Source organism: Pristiophorus japonicus, chromosome 4 (genome assembly GCF_044704955.1).
Source record: "Pristiophorus japonicus isolate sPriJap1 chromosome 4, sPriJap1.hap1, whole genome shotgun sequence".
NCBI lineage: Eukaryota > Metazoa > Chordata > Chondrichthyes > Pristiophoridae > Pristiophorus > Pristiophorus japonicus.
In genome coordinates, this window is record NC_091980.1 from 96,398,950 (window position 1) to 96,418,725 (window position 19,776).

General features: G+C 43.1%; 1 protein-coding gene across 3 annotated transcripts in view; it reads left to right on the forward strand.

Annotated features, from left to right (window-relative positions):
• The window catches only part of sh3pxd2b (SH3 and PX domains 2B), a 400,707-nt gene that overhangs the window by 255,045 nt on the left and 125,886 nt on the right, over positions 1-19,776 (forward strand). The window lies entirely within an intron of this gene.

A 19,776-nucleotide genomic window follows, 5' to 3' on the forward strand; every position in this document is an offset into this window, starting at 1 on the left:
CAGTGGCCAGCAAAGTTGAAAACCCATAGAACGAGTGAAACAGCAGCTGCTAGCTAGAAGCCAACTGAGCTGAAAAACCAGCAGAACAAACAAGTTAACAGGGTTGATTTTCAACTTGCGGCCTGGGTATAAAACTGGCATTGTGGATCGCCCGCCTATTATGAAAAGCACCTGGTTTTCATATCAATTGATTACTTAAAAGGAGATATTTTTAACATGATTGCCCAAGTTCATGTTTCATGCGGTATTTCATAAGTAGTGTGCTTTGATATAAAGCAGTATTTCAGAGGTATCTCGTAAAAGCTGGAAGATCTCCATATCCTCCAAAGAGAAACTGAGAAGATGTCTCTTGATATTATCAGCAGTAAATTCCTTGTAGTGCATTCCCTTAGCCCATTTTTATCTATGTACCTAGTTTGTTTCATTACTAACCTGGGCCATTTTCTTACCTCAGACAGTATATTATAAATTTGATATTCTCAATCAATCTACAAACACTGTGATTGCACTGAAATCACCACTGAATGTTAGATGCACTCCATAAAGACATCCTTGAATCTCAGGGGAGAAACCCTTCATATGCACTTTCCTAACTAAGTATATTGGGCAAATCATAAATTCACACAAAACAGATATCATTCATGGAGTATCCTTCTTTAGATTACTTAGTCAATACTCTCAAAAGAAAAAAATAAAACTGGGAAAATTAAAAATGTACTAGAGTAAGATATTATTGTAATATATATGCAAGATGTTTGGTAGAATTAGGTTACTCGAGGGAATCTTGTCTATGACCTTTTGTTCTTGTGGTATCGCTGTATGGAAACAGGATGAATATGCTGTGTCAGTTGCTGTGTTGTTGTCCTGTGAGTATTTATTTAATAGCTGTGGAAGTTGAGATGATCTAAACCTGAGCAAGAAACGTTATCCGTGAAACCAGTCTGATCGATCATGTGTGAGTTATAAATAGATAATGGTGGCTTTGTTAATATGTAATAAGACTGTGACACAATGTTGGGATTCTGTTGCCTCGATAACAAAGTAGAATTTCATTCTCATGATTTATATCACCATGTAGCCATGTAGCGTGTGTCCTAGCCATGTAGCGTGTACCATTTCAGCTGTACTATTCAGTTATTAAAATTTGGCAAAAGCCTAACTGAGTTCTCAAAAGGGCTGAGGGGTCAGTGTTTGATGGTTTTTGTTCTATAATGTATTATGACTTATAATTTATAATGTGGGCAAGAAATTAAAAACACAACAGTATTTCCATCCATAATTGCTTTGTAAAATAGCATCCCTTGCTATCCTGAAGTATTTATTCTTGTGCACTTTAATTGTAAAAAAATAAGGAATTTTTAAAGTTACATTTTATGCTTCTGTGCTATTAGTGACAGGAGCACTGTGTAGCCAGTTTCTGTTGATGACTACTTTAAGATGGATTGCTCTGTTACTCTTACAGTTGCCTTGCGGAACATTAATAATGTGCAGTGCGCACATTCTATACGCAGAATTTTGATTCCAATGAGTGCCTGAATTTTTCAACATTTCAGAAAGTACACTACAAACTCGAGTCCAAGGTCAAATGCTTGGAACTGAAGCACCCAGACAGCCAGAGGAAGAGTCTGCCAGAACACACCCTAGACTGACTTTGAGAGAATGCCCTTTAGAATGGACAGGATTTGTATTCAATACACTGTTCTGCTGCCCTCTGACCAGACAATTAGTGTAATGCTCTGTCATGCTTTTGGTTCAAACACATCAGTAAAAGCCTTTTGCCATTATGTGCTTCCTCTATCTGCCGCATCTCAGCAGTCTCCTAATGGTTGAGTTCACAAAGGTGGCAGGATACATATATTTATACTTCAGGAGCTTGTCTAGAAAGCAATATAAATTAACATTGTCTTGCAGTATACTCAGCATCCTACAAATGATCCTTCTATTGGCTTTCTGTGCATTATTTTATTCTTGGCCAACTATTATTATTTAAGGCATATGTTTTATAAACGGCAGATGAAAGTTATGGTGTGAGTGGTACTTAATGGTGGGTTTATATCAGATATAAAGGACTGAAACCAAAACAAAAGTTGGAGGTCAGGGGGCTGAAATTGCCTCATTTTTGCGCCCTGTTAGCACTGCTGGGGGGCCATCAAGCCTTCCTTTATGCACATTAAGCATAGCATGTTTAAGCAATTGTGGAAGCTTTTCATTTTCATAATATAACTCATTCTGATGCTGATGCATGAAAGATACAGAAAATACAGCGTAGATCTCAGTGAGGAGCAATGCAAAACAATTGCTTTAAAAAAATCACCATATACCATCAGAAAGATATGTGTTGGGTCCTGCTTAAAATTTTAGGAGTAAATTTACAGCTGATTCAGAACTGGTATAAATGCAGGAAACTCGCGATCTCTGGATTTTGCATGGGGCGGAGCTATGTTGATGAGCAGCAGAGGTTTTGCTGAAATGCCCCATGCCCCAGTGTCTAGAATTTTTTTGAATTAATCAAGATTATGTGTCACCTAGCCTGTTGAAATGTTTTATAATGTTGCAGATTCGTACACCTTTTTATAGGTCAAACCATCTTTTATTATTTCCACATACTGCCAGATGTCTCCATGTAAGTGATACTTATACAGTCCCCATTGGCGGTCGTTTATATCAGCCAACAAGCGATAATGCAAATGGATAATGTTAACGCTAATTTCAAAGTTGCTGCTTCTAGCATCTTATGTCCACTGTTTAATTTGGGCAGAAACAGCAGTGCTTACTCATTAATTACTGAATACAAGAATCAAAATCTTGTTTGATAAGACAAATTGTCTTCAAATTAAGAGGCTATTCCACTAATAACCTAGAGATCCTCCATTGATATTATTGCCAAGAATAGGGATGATCTTCCAGAGCTACCAAATACAAATTTTAAACAGACAGCTTGGCTAAAACATAAACTCAGACAAGATGAGAATCTTGCTGACGAGGACTAAAAAACCTATTAACTGAAGAGAAATGGAACAAGTGAATAAACTCAAATTTAGGCTGAACAATTTCAGAAGAAGATGTAAGATGTAGTGATAAATGTAAAATATTCTCCTTAGCTGCTGCCAACTGATAACAGGGAAAGCAAAGAGAAACTGCAAACCAAACCCGATTTAAAGAAAGTGCTGCCATAGCACTAACCCGTTATACTGTACCCGCTATTGCATACAGCGGGCAAATCCCGTTCGCACGACCATGCCCGCACAAATGCACCTGCTATAAGCGGTGGGGACAATATTACAAAAGAACATTAACTATAAAATAAGAAAAGGGAATTCATACAGACCAAATACAATTGGCGTGCCATGAACGCCATAAGTTAGTCTTAACTTATTTAATCTTACTGAAGGAAGTAGTAAAACTTCCAAGAGAGAAAAATCCTTGAAATTTCTTGATCCCAGAAGTAGTTAGCAAGAACTCTACAATACCAATTTAACAGTCCGATCTATATTTTTGTACTACTTCAGTGTAGACAAACATGGTATGGTCAATAGGATATTCAGGGGGAACGGAACCCGACAGTTCCACTCTGTAAACTGAGAAATTACATAATAAGATAGTCTTCACTACTTTACATTAGAGATTTTTATCGTTTTTGTGCAAGTATTAATGCTTTTGCAATTCCCTCTCCTAACTTTCAAGATATCCACAGGAAAAGAGTGTTGGCACTGTTTTATTAGAATGCAGCACAGAAATGTTAACAAATACAGGAAAAATTATGGATCCCCTTGCAGACCTCAATTTGTAAACCTGTGCTTTATATTGAGCAGCTCTGTGGCCTGAGCAATCATATACTGCGAGAGAGAGCGCACTGGAGGGGAACTTTGCAGGTAGAAGAGTTTGGGATACTCTTAAACTGGTAGCCAAGATTTTACTAATGTCTTTAACAGATGAGTGAACTCTTCCTGACACAACAGAAATTGAATAAAGTGTGAATAATGAATTAGCTACAGCTCATTTAGTGAAGTCCAGGTTCCTTGGGGATTTTATTTTCCCTGTAACATTTGTAAAGGTGCACTCTGCTTTTTATGTGGGGTGGTATGGAATTTGACTGTGGTAAAGCCAAAATATAGTATTTCAGGTTTATTTCAGTGAGCAATTTGTGGTTCATTTAGTGTGTTTAGATGGGCATAGACCTCGGTCAGGTTTTCTTTGATCTCTGCTGCTTTTAAAGTTTTCTATTTCCACTACTGTGTGCCAGTATTTACCCATACTGCTCCTGAGTCAGACTGAGTATGCTCATAATGTATCATTCTCGCTACATACACTACATTATACTGCCTCAAACATGTTCTGTGTGACTTTTGCTATAGGTCAAAATCTTTCAAAATACAATACAGGCAGGAGGGGAATCTTTTCTGCACATTACAGAGCAACCTACCATTATAAATGACCATAGTTGATGGTAGTTCATATTAGTATTGAGTATTTAATGACAATTTAAAGAAATAACTGTTTGGTACATTATTCGAAAGCATCTGACAGTATATGAAATCTGTATTGATTAAGTTTCTCACAGACTGCGATGGCTCTCTGTGTCTTGTGAAAGCCAGTGCTGATAATTGGGGCATCAATACATAAAACACATGCAACTGATTTCCATAGAATTACAAAGAATATACAGCACGGAAACGGGCCATTCAACCCAACCAATCCATGTTTATGTTCCACCCGAGCCACCTCCCATCCTTCCTCATTTAACTCTATCAACATTAGAATGTGGAGCTTATATGTGAACGTTATTAATATTTCTAAAAATATACCATAACAGTAAAGTCATATGAATGCAATTTACCTAGATGCACAAAAAACTTCTATATCGCTTGTACTCCTTCCTCCCACCTAGTTGAATGTACAGAGCAAATGATTAGAGATTTTTTTTAAAGTTGCAATTGGTCTTTAAATATGCGATTTTCAGCTACCTGTATAATGGAGGTCTCAATTACTGTAATCACAATTTGCTGAATTAAATAAATGAATATACAGGTGACAGAAAAGAACGGAATATATTTTTATACATATATATACATTTTAAAGCTTATTAAATAATAATGAAATAAAAATATACATCTGTGGGTAACAGCCATAATTAGTACTTGACTGTCAAGTCTATAGAATGCTATAATGATACAGCACAGAAGGAGGCATTCAACCCATCGCGCCTGTGTCAGCTCTTTGTAAGAGCTATCCAATTAGTGCCCACTCCTCTGCTCTTTCCCCATTGCTCTGTAAATTTTTTCCCTTCAAGTATTTATTCAATTCCCTTTTGAAAGTTACTATTAAATCTGCTACCACTCTTTCAGGTAGTGCATTTCAGGTCATAACAAATCACTGTGTAAAAACATTTCCTAATGTTGTCTCTAATTCTTTTGCCGGTTATTTTAGATCTGTATCTTCTGGTTATCAACCCTTTTGGCACTGTAATCAATTTCTCCTTATTTACTCTATCAAAAGGCTCATGATTTTGAACACCTCTATCAAATCTCCTCTTAACCTTCTTTGCTCCAAGAAAAACAACCCCAGCTTCTCCAGTCTCTCCACATAACTGAAGTCCCTCATCCCTGGAACCATTCTTGTAGATCACTTCTGGGAACCAGTGATTTATAAAGGTTTAGCATAACTTCCTTGCTTTTGTAATCTATAGCTCTATTAATAAAGCCAAGGATCCCATATGCTATTTTAACGGCCTTCTTAACTTGTCCTGTTACCTTCAACGATTTGTGTACGTATCCCTAAGTGTCTCTTTTCCTGCAGCCCCTTTAAAATTGTGCCATTTAGTTTATAGTGCCATTCCTTTTTCTTCCGACTAAAATGTATCGCTTCACGTTTCTCTGCGTTAAATTTAATCTGCCATATGTCTGCCCATCTCATCAGTCTGTCTATGTCCTCCTGAAGTTTGTTACTATCTTCCTCATTGCCTACTACATTTGTGTCATCTGCAACAAACTTTGAAATTATGCCATGTTACCACCAGTGTTAGCTGTGGCTCAGTGGGTAGCACTCTGGCCTCTGAATCAGAATGTTGTGGGTTCAAATTCCACTCCAGGGACTTGAGCACAAAACTCTACGCTGACACTCCAGTGCACTGCTGAGGGAGTGCTGCTCTTTTGGATGAGACGTTAAACTGTCTGCTCTCTCAAATGGATGTAAAAGACCCCATGGTATTATTTCGAAGAAGATCAGGGGAGTTATCCCCAGTGTCCTGACCAATATTTATCCCTCAACCAACTTATTGAAACAGATTATTTGGTCATTATCGTCATCATCATCATCATCATAGGCAGTACCTCGAAATCAAGGAAAACTTGCTTCCACTCTAAAAGTGAGAAACATAGAAACATAGAAAATAGGTGCCATTTGGCCCTTCGGCCATTCGGCCCTTCGAGCCTGCACCACCATTCAATAATATCATGGCTGATCATTCCCTCAGTACCCCTTTCCTGCTTTCTCTCCATACCCCTTGATCCCTTTAGCCGTAAGGGTCATTTCTAACTCCCTCTTGAATATATCCAATGAACTGGCATCAACAACTTTCTGTGGTAGAGAATTCCACAGGTTAACAACTCTCTGAGTGAAGAAGTTTCTTCTCATCTCAGTCCTAAATGGCTTATCCATCATCCTTCGACTGTGTCTCCCGGTTCTGGACTTCCCCAACATCGGGAATATTCTTCCTGCATCTTCCTGAGTTCTCAGGTGACTGTACAGTCCAATACGGGAATTACAGTCTCTGTCACAGATGGGACAGACAGTGTTGAAGGAAAGGGAGTCTGGTTTGCCGCACGCTCCTTCCACTACCTGCGCTTGTTTTCTGCATGCTCTCGGCAATGAAACTCGAGGTGCTCCCGGATGCTCTTCCTCCACTTAGGGCGGTCTTTGGCCAGGGATTCCCAGGTGTCGGTGGGGATGTTGCAGTTTATCAAGGAGGCTTTGAGGGTGTCCTTGTAACATTTCCTCTGCCCATCTGGGGCTCGCTTGCCGTGTAGGAGTTCCGAGTAGAGCGCTTGCTTTGGGAGTCTTGTGTCGTGTATGCGGACAATGTGGCCCGCCCAATGGAGCTGGTCAAGTGTGGTCAGTGCTTCGATGCTGGGGATGTTTGCCTGATCGTGAACACTTAATATTGGTGCGTCTATCCTCCCAGGGGATTTACAGGATCTTGCGGAGACATCGTTGGTGGTATTTCTCCAGTGATTTGAGGTGTCTGCTGTAAATGGTCCACGTCTCTGAGCCATACAGGGGGGCATGTTTCAATGCAGCCCTGTAGACCATATGCTTGGTGCCAGATTCAGGGGCCTGATCCTCGAACAATCTCTTCCTCAGGTGGCTGAAGGCTGTGCTGGCGCACTGGAGGCGATGTTGGACCTCATCATCGATGTCTGCCCTTGCTGATAATAGGCTCCCGAGGTATGGAAAGTGGTCCACGTTGACCAAGGCCGCGCCGTGGATTTTGATGACCGGGGGGCAGTGCTGTGTGGCGGGGTCAGGTTGGTGGAGGACCTTTGTCTTACAGATGTTTAGTGTAAGGCCCATGCTTTCGTATGCCCCGGTGAAGATGTTGACGATGGCTTGGAGTTCAGTCTCTGTGCGCGGACGCAAGCATTGTCCGCATACTGTAGTTCGACGACAGACGATGGGGTGGTCTTAGATCTCGCCTGGAGGCGACGAAGGTTGAACAGGTTCCCACTGGTTCTGCAGTTTAGTTGCACTCCAGCGGGGGGGCTTGTTGAGCGTGAGATGGAGCACTGCAGCGAGGAAGATCGGGAACAGGGTTGGCGCGAAGACGCAGCCCTGCTTGACCCTGGTCCGGTCGTGGATTGAGTTTGTGGTGGATCCGTTGGTCAGGATCACGGCTTGCATGTCATCGTGGGGAAAGGCAGCGGATGTAATGGCGGAGAGAGCAGGGTGAGGAGGAGTTCAGCAAAGTCCGGCGCAAGCCTGGAGCAGCTGAGGGAGATTTATAAATAAGCTAATAAGAGGATAAATATATAAGAGGATTTGGAACAGGTCTGAACTCTGTCCTCCTTGCCCGATACGGTGGCGTTCTTTGGAGTCTATTCGGCCAGCTCCGAGCAGGCCTCGGCGGCGACCTCGTAGTCCCCGAAACTGCAGAGACGAAAGCAACTGGTCATTATCACATTGCTGTGTTTCCTACATTACAGCAGTGACTACACTCCAAAAGTACTTCATTGGCTGTAAAACGCTTTGAGATGTCCGGTGGTCATGAAAGGCGCTATATAAATGCAAGTCTTTTTCTTTTTTCATTTATTGATCATATTAAACATAAATCATAGAATCCTTAAAGCTACACAAAAGAAAGTTCTACTCCTGAAGCACACATGCATATCTTACAGATTAAAAGTTTGCACATTTTAAAATCGCAATGGAAGATGTTTTTCGTCTTTTTTAATCACCGACAGAGATTTTCTAATTTGTAAAAAAAAATTACTGTTGCGTTGGACTTTGGTACTTTTTATTCACAAACTGAAATTTAACATTTTGATATCATTGTTTAAACCTTAAATTTCAGCTGATATTGCAAACTGAAGTCCTGATTAACATATTTTGAGTGCAGTTTGTTCAATTCCGTAGGATTATCCCAGTAAAAGGATTAAATCAGATCTCCATTCAGTCCAAATATTGCTGGGTGTTTCCACTTTGAACTGAGCCACAGTGGCCATATTAACACAGTCACTGTTACTGGGCCTGTGTGGCAGAATGTAGAGGCAGATTCCTTTTCGAGTACTTTAAATTTCAAACCTGCGCATTATTTGGTAGAGTAATATATTCTGGGATATAAGAAGTTGTTAAGATAGAAAGACAAGATAACATAGGTGGAAATGGTCTTGAACTAATCTTCTTTTCAAGCACAATCTTCAGCAAGGTATCTATTTTTTTACACATATATAAGTGATCTAGGATATCTTTGATGTAGTGAAACTGCAAGCTGTTTAATGATGCAGTTTACAGGGACAGTTTGTTTGCTTGTAGAATGTAACGATTCACTAACCTCTAATTCATCAGTTTGGGTCTGCCTCGGTGCTAATCTGGAGGGACCTGAACAAGGAACTTTTACTACTCGTAGGCATACATAAAAGTAAAGTTGAAAAAGGCAGCTGGTTCATTGAGCCTGTCCTATACTGTCATAGTGTGACTTCGACACACCATCACTCCCATATCCCACCCACGCACCCCCTCCACTTTGGTGTGGCACCTTGTTGAAAATGACAATATGCAATGTTGTATATACCAACATAGTAACGTCCTCAAAACATTCAACCAGATTGGTGAGACAGGACCTTCTTTTCAAAAAGTCATTTTGAAATTCTCCAATAAACCATAATCATGCCAAGTTCATCATCCAGTGTGTCTCTAATGATCCGTCTAGCAACTTGCCTTTAAACAAAGTAAACTAATGAGCTTATAATTTCCCAGTCCTTATTTCCCTTTATAAACAGATACCACATGGGTCTCTCTCCAGTTTATGAGAACAATCCCAGACCCCAGCGATCAGCAGAGAACAGTCTCCAATTCTGAGCACCCTCAGGTGTATGACATCAGAGCCAGCAGCTCGATTTGATTTTGAAATCCCTCATTTTAGCCAGGATTATATTCGTATCCACTTTGACACTTTCAATTTTAGCATCAACCCTTGATAACTCGGCATCATCTTCTGTCGTGATGACTTAAGCAAAGTAGTCACTTAAGTCTCTGCCATATCCTGGGAGTAAATTCTCTGAGAGCAGCTTTAGTTGCCCTCAGTTGAGATTGATACCTGTCACTGTTCTCCTGAGAGCTATTTACTTTAAGAAGTAGTATAGTGATATGGCACATAACAGTGGAGAGAGTGAGCTGGATAGAATCAATGATCCTACTTCCCAACCAGAATTTTCCTATAAATCAGTTTTTATGCTGTTCTTCGTGTCCTTGTGGTTTCATCAAGAAAAAAACTGTAGAAGCAGGAAAATATTTCTATACGTTTTATTGTGTGATTTTACTTGTAAGAACACAGATTTTTTTCTAATGAGATTTTACTATATTATAACTTGCTTTTGTCTCCATTTCTCCTTGCTATTTTTTTCTGACTTTGTCTCCTGATAGTTTCAGTGTTCCTTTTTTTGCTGTTTTTCGTTTCTTTTTGTTGCTGCAGCATACTGTTGGAATTTATCCAGCTCTCATTTTCTAGACAGCTCCCTGATTCTAACTTTGTATCAAGGCTTCTGATAACTTTTCTCTCCCAATTCCATAATTGGACTCAAAACAGTTTCACGTACACAAAGAAATCCCCTTGAGGTATTTTAATGGTGCAGTTTATATGATTTGGAAGAATTCATTGCTTATTGAAGTTTCCATTCATTTTCATCAACAAATCAGACCTCAGTTCAAGCCTTCCACGTCTGGTTTTTGCTTTGTCAAGAACCAATATGGCAACACTGTTCCAAACACCAACAACAGCAACATAACTACTATTTGTATTGTGTCTATAACATAGAAAAATATCCCAAGGCATTTCACAGAAGTGCAATCAAACAAAAATCAATGCTGAGCCAAAGGAGATATTAGGAGGATGATTAAAAGCTTGGTCAATGGAGCGGGTTTAAAGGAAGCTCTAAAGGAAGGTGAAAAGGCAAAGATGTTTAGGGAGGGACTGTTGAAGTCAATACTACTTCTGGGTGTCTCACGCCTCTTAATTTTATTGATGCCCTTCCATCTGCCATGTAAGTTAGAGCTTGCACAGCCTTTGTGTGCCACAAAAAATCTCTGTTGTAGAAAACAGAGAGGCACAGAACACTCAGAAGTGGGTTTGATGTAGTGCTGTGCAGTAGCCAAGCGCCACAGTGATACAAGGACAAGGGGAGGCCCTTGCACAGGACCAATTTTCTGTCCCGTCTTCTCCTTGAAGTATTGGCTGCTGCACCTTACCCCAGCTGCCCTCTGGTACTTAACCCCAATGAATATTCTTCGGGGCCGAAATTGCTTCTCCCGATAAGGCCTCTGGCCGCCTGAAAGCGGCAGCCTCAGGCCAGCACGGAATGGCTGCCGACTCTCCGCGGAGAGGCTGCCGTTTTATAAATTCCCCAACCATAGGTTTGGAGCGGTGTCCGGGGCTGCTCCGCCCGTTTTCCCGCCACAGCGTGCACGCACTGACCCCTTACCGACTGGCGGGGACCCTTGGGAAATTGCCCCTTTTAAAATTGCCCTGTGGCAGCGGCCCTGCTGCAATTCAGTGCCCCCGACAGCTTATACTATCGGTACACACCCTGTAGCATGGTGGCCCAGCCACCCTTAAAGGGGAGGGAGCACTGTCGCAGCCGCCATGTTAATTTTTTTTGTCGGTCGACTGTCATGTCGGGCCAACAATTATGGCCCCGGGTTCGGCCGGGCCACCAACAGACAGCCTGGTGCCCCCTCCTGGGTGCCAGGCCACAAGGCCCGGCCGAAACCCTCCCTGGTGGTCCAGTGGACCCAACTTAAAAGTATGCTGAGCTCGCAGCGGCTCTCCTCTTTAGCTGAAGGGGCGAGATGTTGTGATACAGCACGTGCGCATCGCGCTGACATCTTCAGCGCGGTGCTGATGACTGGTTGGGGTGGCGGATCCACTGCAAGGGCACTTCTGGCCCGCACCCAACCGGAACATCGCACTGTGGACAAAAAAATGTCAATGTCTTTAACTTCTCCGGTATCTCTGCCCCAGTAAAGCTTTGAAATCCAGTATGTGTGCCCCATTTGGGGTGGGGCTCAATTTCGGTCACTTCATATTTGAACCATAGCCATGATTGTTAAAGGATTGTTTGACTGACTGTATGGCATCACCGCTGAACACGATCATCACTCACACACTCTCTCTCTCTCTCCCCCTTTCTCCCTCTCTCCCTTTCTCCCTTTCTTTCCCCCTCTCCCTCTCTCTCTCTTTCTCTCTCTCTCTCTCTCTCTCTCTCTCCAGGGTGGCTAATTTGTCCTTCTGCAACCTGGGGGTAACACCAGTTGTGGTGCCCTAACTGGAATTAGCTAATACAACATCTATTGGGGGTTGAACCAGAGGCCCTGGTCAGTTTTATTGGGCCGAAGTTTCCGGTTCTGGTGAAAACGGCGCACCTCTGAGACTTACGTGACCTGTCTGGGCTCGAGGTGCGCCGGAATCTTCTTCAGCAATTCTCCGATCCTCCTGGAGCGTGGCATGGCGCAGCATAGTCTCCCTGGGGCGGAGCAAGCCGATCGCAGCCTGCAGGGGGTCGGGGCTAAGCCCCTGCGCGTCTTTGACAGCCGGCTTCCTAGTGCATGCGCATTGCAACGTGCGCGCATGTGCATTGGGACCTCGACCTTGGCAATCGGCCATTTAAAGGGAGAACGTGGCAGACACGCATTTAAAGCTAGTTGGGATTTTTGGTTGCAGGTAGGAAAAGGATTGAACATTATTTTATTGATTCTTGTGCAAAGGTGCCGCATAGGTGCAAGCAAGGACATTTAAAGGGAAAACGTGGCACTCTGTTACAGCGAGCTGTGTAATTTTTGGGTGCAGGAAGGGAAGGAGTGAAAAGTCTGAAATGATTCTTAGAGTGCAAAGGGGTGCTGCACACGTGCATGCAAGAAAAGGACTGTGTTTTTAATAATCACTGAGTGGAAATCCAGTACCTGTACAGTAATGCAAGAACGTGCAGCGAGAACGAAGAACTTCTTGCATGACGAAGTCGAGACACTAGTTAATGTCATTGAGGGTAGATGGCAGGAGCTGGACACCAGCAACAGAGGCCGCACAAAAGTGGCACCCAAAGAAATCAAGAAACGCTGGGACCTAGTTGCAGACGAATACTGCGCAGTGGTGAATACCAGGAGATCTGGAGCCCAGTGTAAAAAGAAATGGCAGGACCTTGGTCAAGTCGTTAGTGTAAGTAATATCTTCATTTTCTCAATGGAATTGCAATTGTAAATGTGACCAGCTGTATATGTCCCACCCGGCAGAAAGGCACCCTCTCTTAAAAGTTATATTTTCATCATTGCAGAAGAAATTGGCTCACAACAAAAGGGAAAGAACACGAACAGGAGGAGGCCCGCCAAATCTGCACCCACTGACACCCTTGGAACAGAGGGTCGCTGCCATGATGAGTCGTACATGGAGAAAGGCAATCAGTGATGCACAAGCTGGGCCCACACACTTGAAAGAGGGTAAGTCCTGAAAATGCATCGTGACCCTTCAAATCATCCTGCTGCCTAGCCTGCTATGTGCGAGACTATCCATGTCACCCATCCTGCCCACTCCTGTGCTGCTAACCATTTGACTGTTCGGTTATATTTTGCAGAACATGATGTCTATCCAGAAGATTCAGAGAACGAGTCGGATACATGCGATCAAGACCAAGGCGGTGGAGGGGGAGGAGGGGGGAATGGATATGTGTTCAGGGAAGAATGTCGATCGTAATATGGATCAGTCCATAGTGCAGGGCCTCACTATCCCAGAGAATACCATGAATTCTCCTCCAACATTCCACTCCTTCATCCACCCCACATCCTTCCGTGGTACTTTAAGTTCTGATGCGGCATGTCATTGTCTCTTCACATACCTATCCGCGCTTAGTGATGTAAGTTCTGGTATCAAAAGTAGAGGGGCACAGTGGTGGTGGTAGAATGCAGCGTGGAACACCCAGGGCCTTATTCTCAGAGGTAGAGGGTCATGGTGCTGGAGGTAGAACGCAGTGTGGAACACCCAGTGTCAGAAGAAGCGGGTCCCAGTGGTGGTGGTGGCGGTGGTGGAATGTAGTGTGGAACACCCAGGGCCCCAGCATCCCACCCTGCGCCTCACATTGGAGTGGTGCCACGAGGCAGAGCTGGGGGGAGAGGAAGGAGAACCCGAGTAGGCTCTCCTGAGATGCAGCGTTCAACAAATGGGCTTGATGTTATTGCATTGGGTGTGGAGGGCAATGGCCTTTACCCGTTCACTGGAGGGCACCATCAGAGGGGTTGGTGATGAGTTGACAACGCTGTGTGGGCAAATAGCAGTTATGCCACGTGAACTGAGTGTGAGAATCGCAGGGCCAGTGCAAATGCTGGCAGAGGCCATCGAAAAGTTAGCTGCTGCAATAAGCGCACACCTCCCTACCAATCAAATGCCCCTCCCACTGCAGAGATCCAAGCTGGGACCCCCCCTCTCTTCCCCCCTCACCACCCCGTCTCTTCCCCTACACCCCCCCACCCCTTCTCTTCCCCTACACCACCCCCACCATGAGGCAGTGCACATGCACCGAGATGTGGATGAGATCTGGGTGCAGCCTTTCTTTGCTGCTGATGTTGATGTAGTAGATTTGATGCCACTGTTAAAAAAATGTTTTCAAATTGAAATTGTGTACTAGGTTTTGTAACTGTACAAGTATATAAGTGATCTTAGAGTTTTTAAGTGATCTTAATAAGTTGTTTAAATTTACTGTGTTAAAAGTTATCTTAAGATTGTTCAGTAATTCTATTCACATTGAAATTGTTTACTAAGTTTTCTAACTTTATAACTATATAAGTGTTTGGGGTTGTTAAGTGATCGGAAAGAGTCATGTCAAATTTGATACAGCAATGATTTTATTGCAGTAAAGTAAAGTACATTGTAAACATTTCAATGAAATATATTGTACATTGAAACAGAATCATGACAAGAATGGTTTTATTATTATTGCACTAAAGTAAAGTACATTGTAAACATTTCAAGAAAGTTTATTACTTAACATTACAACTGATTCATAGTCCATTATCATACCAAACACAACATTTAGGGACATCTGCAAAAGATAAACATCCCTCACCCCATCAGTCATGTCTGCCTCCTGCACCTAGCCATGACCAAGGGGCATGCTGGTGTGGCGTGTCGTGGCTCGGAGATCTCTCCTGCTGCAGTGGGATGGGTGTCCATGGACCGAGGAAGCCAGCGACTAATTGCCCTACAGTATCTGAGACACACAGATCGGTCCTGCTGCTGGCTGCGAGGGGTTGGGTTAGGGGGCTAGGTGCTGGGGGGTGCGGGGTGGGGCGAGGAGGGGAAGAGAAGAGTGCTGTTGGGAGTGCAGGAGTGAGGAGGGTCACACGGAGTGAAGGGTTGGGAGGTGGGGGGGTGGGGGAAGAGTGCTGCTGGGGGTGTGGGAGACAATGGTGGGTTAGGGTGGCTTACAACACGTTACTCTAACAGTCAGTCCCTGACAGGCACAATGCCAAACAGTTAGTTTTACAAATGAGGTGAGTCATTTAAATAATAGGTTGGACTAATGGGGTATGTTGATTTCCAAAGGATCAAATTAGCCATAATTAGGTGTTGATGTGTCTGCCTCAGCCGGGAGCCGGCACTTGTTTAATTATAAAAAGAGAACCAACTATCCTCATTCAGCAGATATAAGGCAAGATATCATCGAAAGAGGTTTTAGGCCATTTTAAGTGATGTGTTTAATGCTTCAGTCCTTTTTGTGTTTAATTCCCACCTCCCCCCCCCCCCTCACCTCTCCGGCTGTGCCTGCACTGAGCTTAACTCTAGGTAAGGTTGTTCTGAACGTAAAGGGCCCAAGTTTCCACATGATTTGCGCCTGATTTTTAGGAGCAACTGGTGGAGAATGGACTATCTTAGAAATCGCAATTCTCCACATTTTTATTCTGCAGTTCTAGTCAGTTAGAACAGTTCCACTTTGGAACAGAATTTTTTCTTCAAAAGGGGGCGTGTCTGGCCACTGACGCCTGATTTCAAAGTTTCCACAGTGAAAACGTACTCCAAACTAACTTAGAATGGAGCAAGTGAAGATTTTTATAGAACTGAAAAAACCTTGTCTACACATTAAAAAATCAGGCGCAGGTTACAAATTAGGCGTCCAGAACGAGGTGGGGGGTGGGGGGGTGAAGGGAAGTCATTAAATTCTATAATAAATCCTTATTTATACTTCTACAAATATTATACAAATAAATCCAATCTGAATAAACATTTATAAGCAAAGAAAAAATTAAATAAACCATCTTCCTACCTGTGTGAAAGTGCTTCAGCCAGGGAGAATGCTGCAGGCGTTCGTTCCCGCGGGGGGGGGGGAGGAGAAAGCTGTTCGTTCCCGCGGGGGGGGGGGGGGGGAGGAGAAAGCCGTTTGTTCCCGACAGCGCGCGGGGGGAGGAGTGAAACGGCTGCCTCAACTTTCTGAGGCTTCCTGCAGCCTTCTCACTGCTGCAAGAAGCCTCAGTGCTGATGTGCTGATGGCAATGTGCTTTTATTAAAAAATGTTCAAAAATTAAACAGCAACAAAGAACTACAAAAATGGCCGAGTGCCAATGTTTCCTTCACACTGCGCGTGCGCGAACGCTCCAACGCACACGCGCAGCATTGCCGGCAGGAAAAAAACTAATTTTAATAGTACCCGCCCCCTCCCACTTACAAAATTGGCGCGAGTGTAGGCTCCGCCCCCCTGGGCGCCGCGCCAAACAGACAAGGAGCTGCAGGGCGCTCCAGAATCGCGCGTTTTTTTTCCGGCGCCATTTTAGGCGCGAAAAACGGGCGCCCAGCTCGGAGGGGCGCCCGTTTTTTATCGTGTGGAAACTTGGGCCCAAAAAGTGGGCACTTACTCCATCCTAAGTTAGTTTGTAGTAAGTTTTCATTGCTGAAACTTGCAAAACAGGCCCGAGTGGCTGGACACACCCCTTTTTGAAAAAAAAATACCTTACCTAAACTAACTCACTAGAACTGGAGCAAACTAATATCCGAGAATTGCAATTTCTAACATACTCCAAACTAAACTAGTTGCTCCAAAAAACTAGTAGCAACTCCACCCGAAACTTGGGCCCATTGTCTTTACCAATTGGCCATTGGGAAAGCCTGCAACAAGAACTGAAGTTTCATCTGGCATTGTAAATTCTGGAGATTATGTGACCTGAGGAATTTCTCTCTCATATCTGTATTCTTGGCCCCAATTGTAATCATCGTGATCCAATTGCGATTTTAATAGGACGATCTGACATGCTTATGTAAAAAAGGACCCTGCTGGCTTTGGTGTGGATGTCCTAGCTGCCTGCTCAGCAGAACAGATTAAAATTGGTTAATGGCAACTTCAGGGTGGGGAAGTAACCTGGTCAATTTTAACTGCCCACCCGCCTAGTTTTCACCAGCTGGGTAGGGTTAAAATTACCTCAAAGTTGTCTTGAATCCCTGTAGAGTTGTGAATATTGTAAATCAATTACAGCATTTTTTGAATATTTATTCAAGGCCAACATTTATTGCTCATCCCTAATTGCCCTTGAGAAGGTGAGACTTCCTGTGATACTGAACTTTAAATATTAATTTAAATTGTGAAAAGCTCAAAATGTTTAACAGTAATAATTTGGAATTAAAATATCCATTGCTGCAATACAATGGTCTACAATCCTTATTAAACCAGGTATCAGAGAATGCAGCTAAAATTATCATCATTGGTCATAGTTGGGCTCTTTAATTAGAAAGAATTTATGTGTAGTTTTCTCCAAAATATTGTTTATTTTTATACTTAATTTTGTTTATTCATAGCTGCTGAGTTGCCTCTTATTTTAATAAACTGACTTGCAGGCATGGGGCAAGGGAATTAAAATATTAGAACAATTTAGGAATGAAGCTTAATGAATAATTTAACATTATTAAAAATTGCAATATTCAAATATTAGCAGTGGCCACTTTATCCTATTGAATTGTATTAGACTGGGCTGGGTATTCTGCGTCGAGTGTTTCACCTCCTGACTCCCCAAAGCCTTTCCATCATCTGCAATCACAAGTCAGGAGTGTGATGGAATACTCTCCACTTGCCTGGATGAGTGCAGTTCCAAGAACACTCAAGAACCTCGATATCATCCAGGACAAAGCAGCTTGCTTGATTTGGCACCCCATCCACCACCTTCAACATTCACTCCCTCCATCACTGGCGCACCGTGGCTGCAGTGTGTACCATCCATAAGATGCACTGCAGCATCTCGCCATGGCTTCTTCGGCAGCACCTCCCAAAGCCACGACCCCTACTACTTAGAAGGACAAGGTCAGCAGACGCATGGTGTAAGTTCCCCTCCAAGTCACACACCATCCAGGCTTGGAAATATATCGCCGTTCCAAAATCCCTAACAGCACTGTGGGAGTACCTTCACCACAAGGACTGCAGCGGTTCAAGAAGGTGGCTCACCACCACCTTCTCAAGGGCAATTAAGGATGGGCAATAAATGCTGGCCTTGCCAGCGATGCCCACTTCCCAGAACGAATAAAAAAAAAAGAGTTAACCAAAAAAAAGGCTTACATTTGTATAGTAGCTGATCACATCAAGTCAGCCACCATGAGTTATGTGATGGTTTAGGGGGCAGTTGTGTTGTTAGATTGAGATTGACCAAATTTGAGGTGCAAGAATATTTTAGTTCTATCAGTCTGGGTTGCATTTGATCCCAGAGGAAAAAGGCTCGTGAACTAAAATAATCCTCTAGATCTCATGGATATATTTATATTTTTCTATACAGATACAAACGAGATATTATACAAAGGAATGAATCCTAACCTAATCACAGGGTTCAACTGGTATTTTTAAATTGCTCAAGCTTCCTTTTCATCGTTTATTACAGTGTTACTCATTGATTTCACAAGGGCCACGATCCCAATCAATGTTTTGCTCAAGGGCTACTCTTGGGAATATTGCAATATGCCACCCACAGATTGATGAGCTATAGGTCTGCACTGGCGGTTCATCACACAGTGAATCTCTGATTTGAATTAAGGCACTGTGAGGAATTGTCAATTGAAGACTGCACCAGAAGATTGGTGGAAGCTGGGGTATTGCCATGTTGCAATTGTGTCCCATTGCTTTCTTCTGCTAGAGTTGGAAAGGAAAAGGAACAGTGCTGAATCTCAGTGTTGTCAACATCTCATAACTGGGGAAACCAAAGTTGGGAAGCAAATGAAACAGTAAATTTGTTGATGGCAGTGAGGCCACGAAGACCTCAACAACAAGAACAACTTGCATTTATATAATGCCTTTAATGTAGAAAAATGTCCCATGGCACTTCACAGAGGCGTAATCAGACAAAAATAGATGCCGAGCCAGCAAAGGAAATTTTGGAAGGGATGACTGAGAAGGATTTTTAAAAAGGTCTTAACGGAGGTGAGGGAAGAGAGGCGGAGTGGTTTTGGGAGGGAATTCCACTATATGAGGCCTAGATGGCTGGAGGCACAACTACCAATGCCTGGGTAAAGGGAAAGAGGAATGCATAAGCGGCCAGAATTGGAGGGAGATTTCTCGGGGGTTGTAGGGCTGGTGGAGGTTAGAGATAGCAATGGATGAGGACATAATAAGACTTGTTATCCAATACAATCATTCATGGTTGAGAGTTTTAAATTGGAGATACTAGGGAACCAGGAGCCAATGTAGGTCAGCAAGGACAGGCATGATGGGTGAACAGAACTTAGTATGGAATGGACATGAAGTTTGAATGAGCTGAAGTGAAAGAATATAGACAATGGGAAGCAAGCCAGGGAAGTATTGGACGGGATTTTCACCGACTTTGTGACCGGGTTTTTGCTGCGATTTGACCCTCCGCAGCGATAACCCGGTCGGCAGGATCATCGGGCACCTTTTTGAGGCGGCACTTCTCTCCGGACCCATACTCTGCGCCCAGAATACCGACAGGGTCAAACCTGTCGGTGCAGCCCTGCCAGCAGCGGTAAGTATGAAGACCTGCAAAAAAGGTAAGTTAAAGTTTTTATTTTTAATTCTTTTTCAGCCATTTAATAGGTTAGGG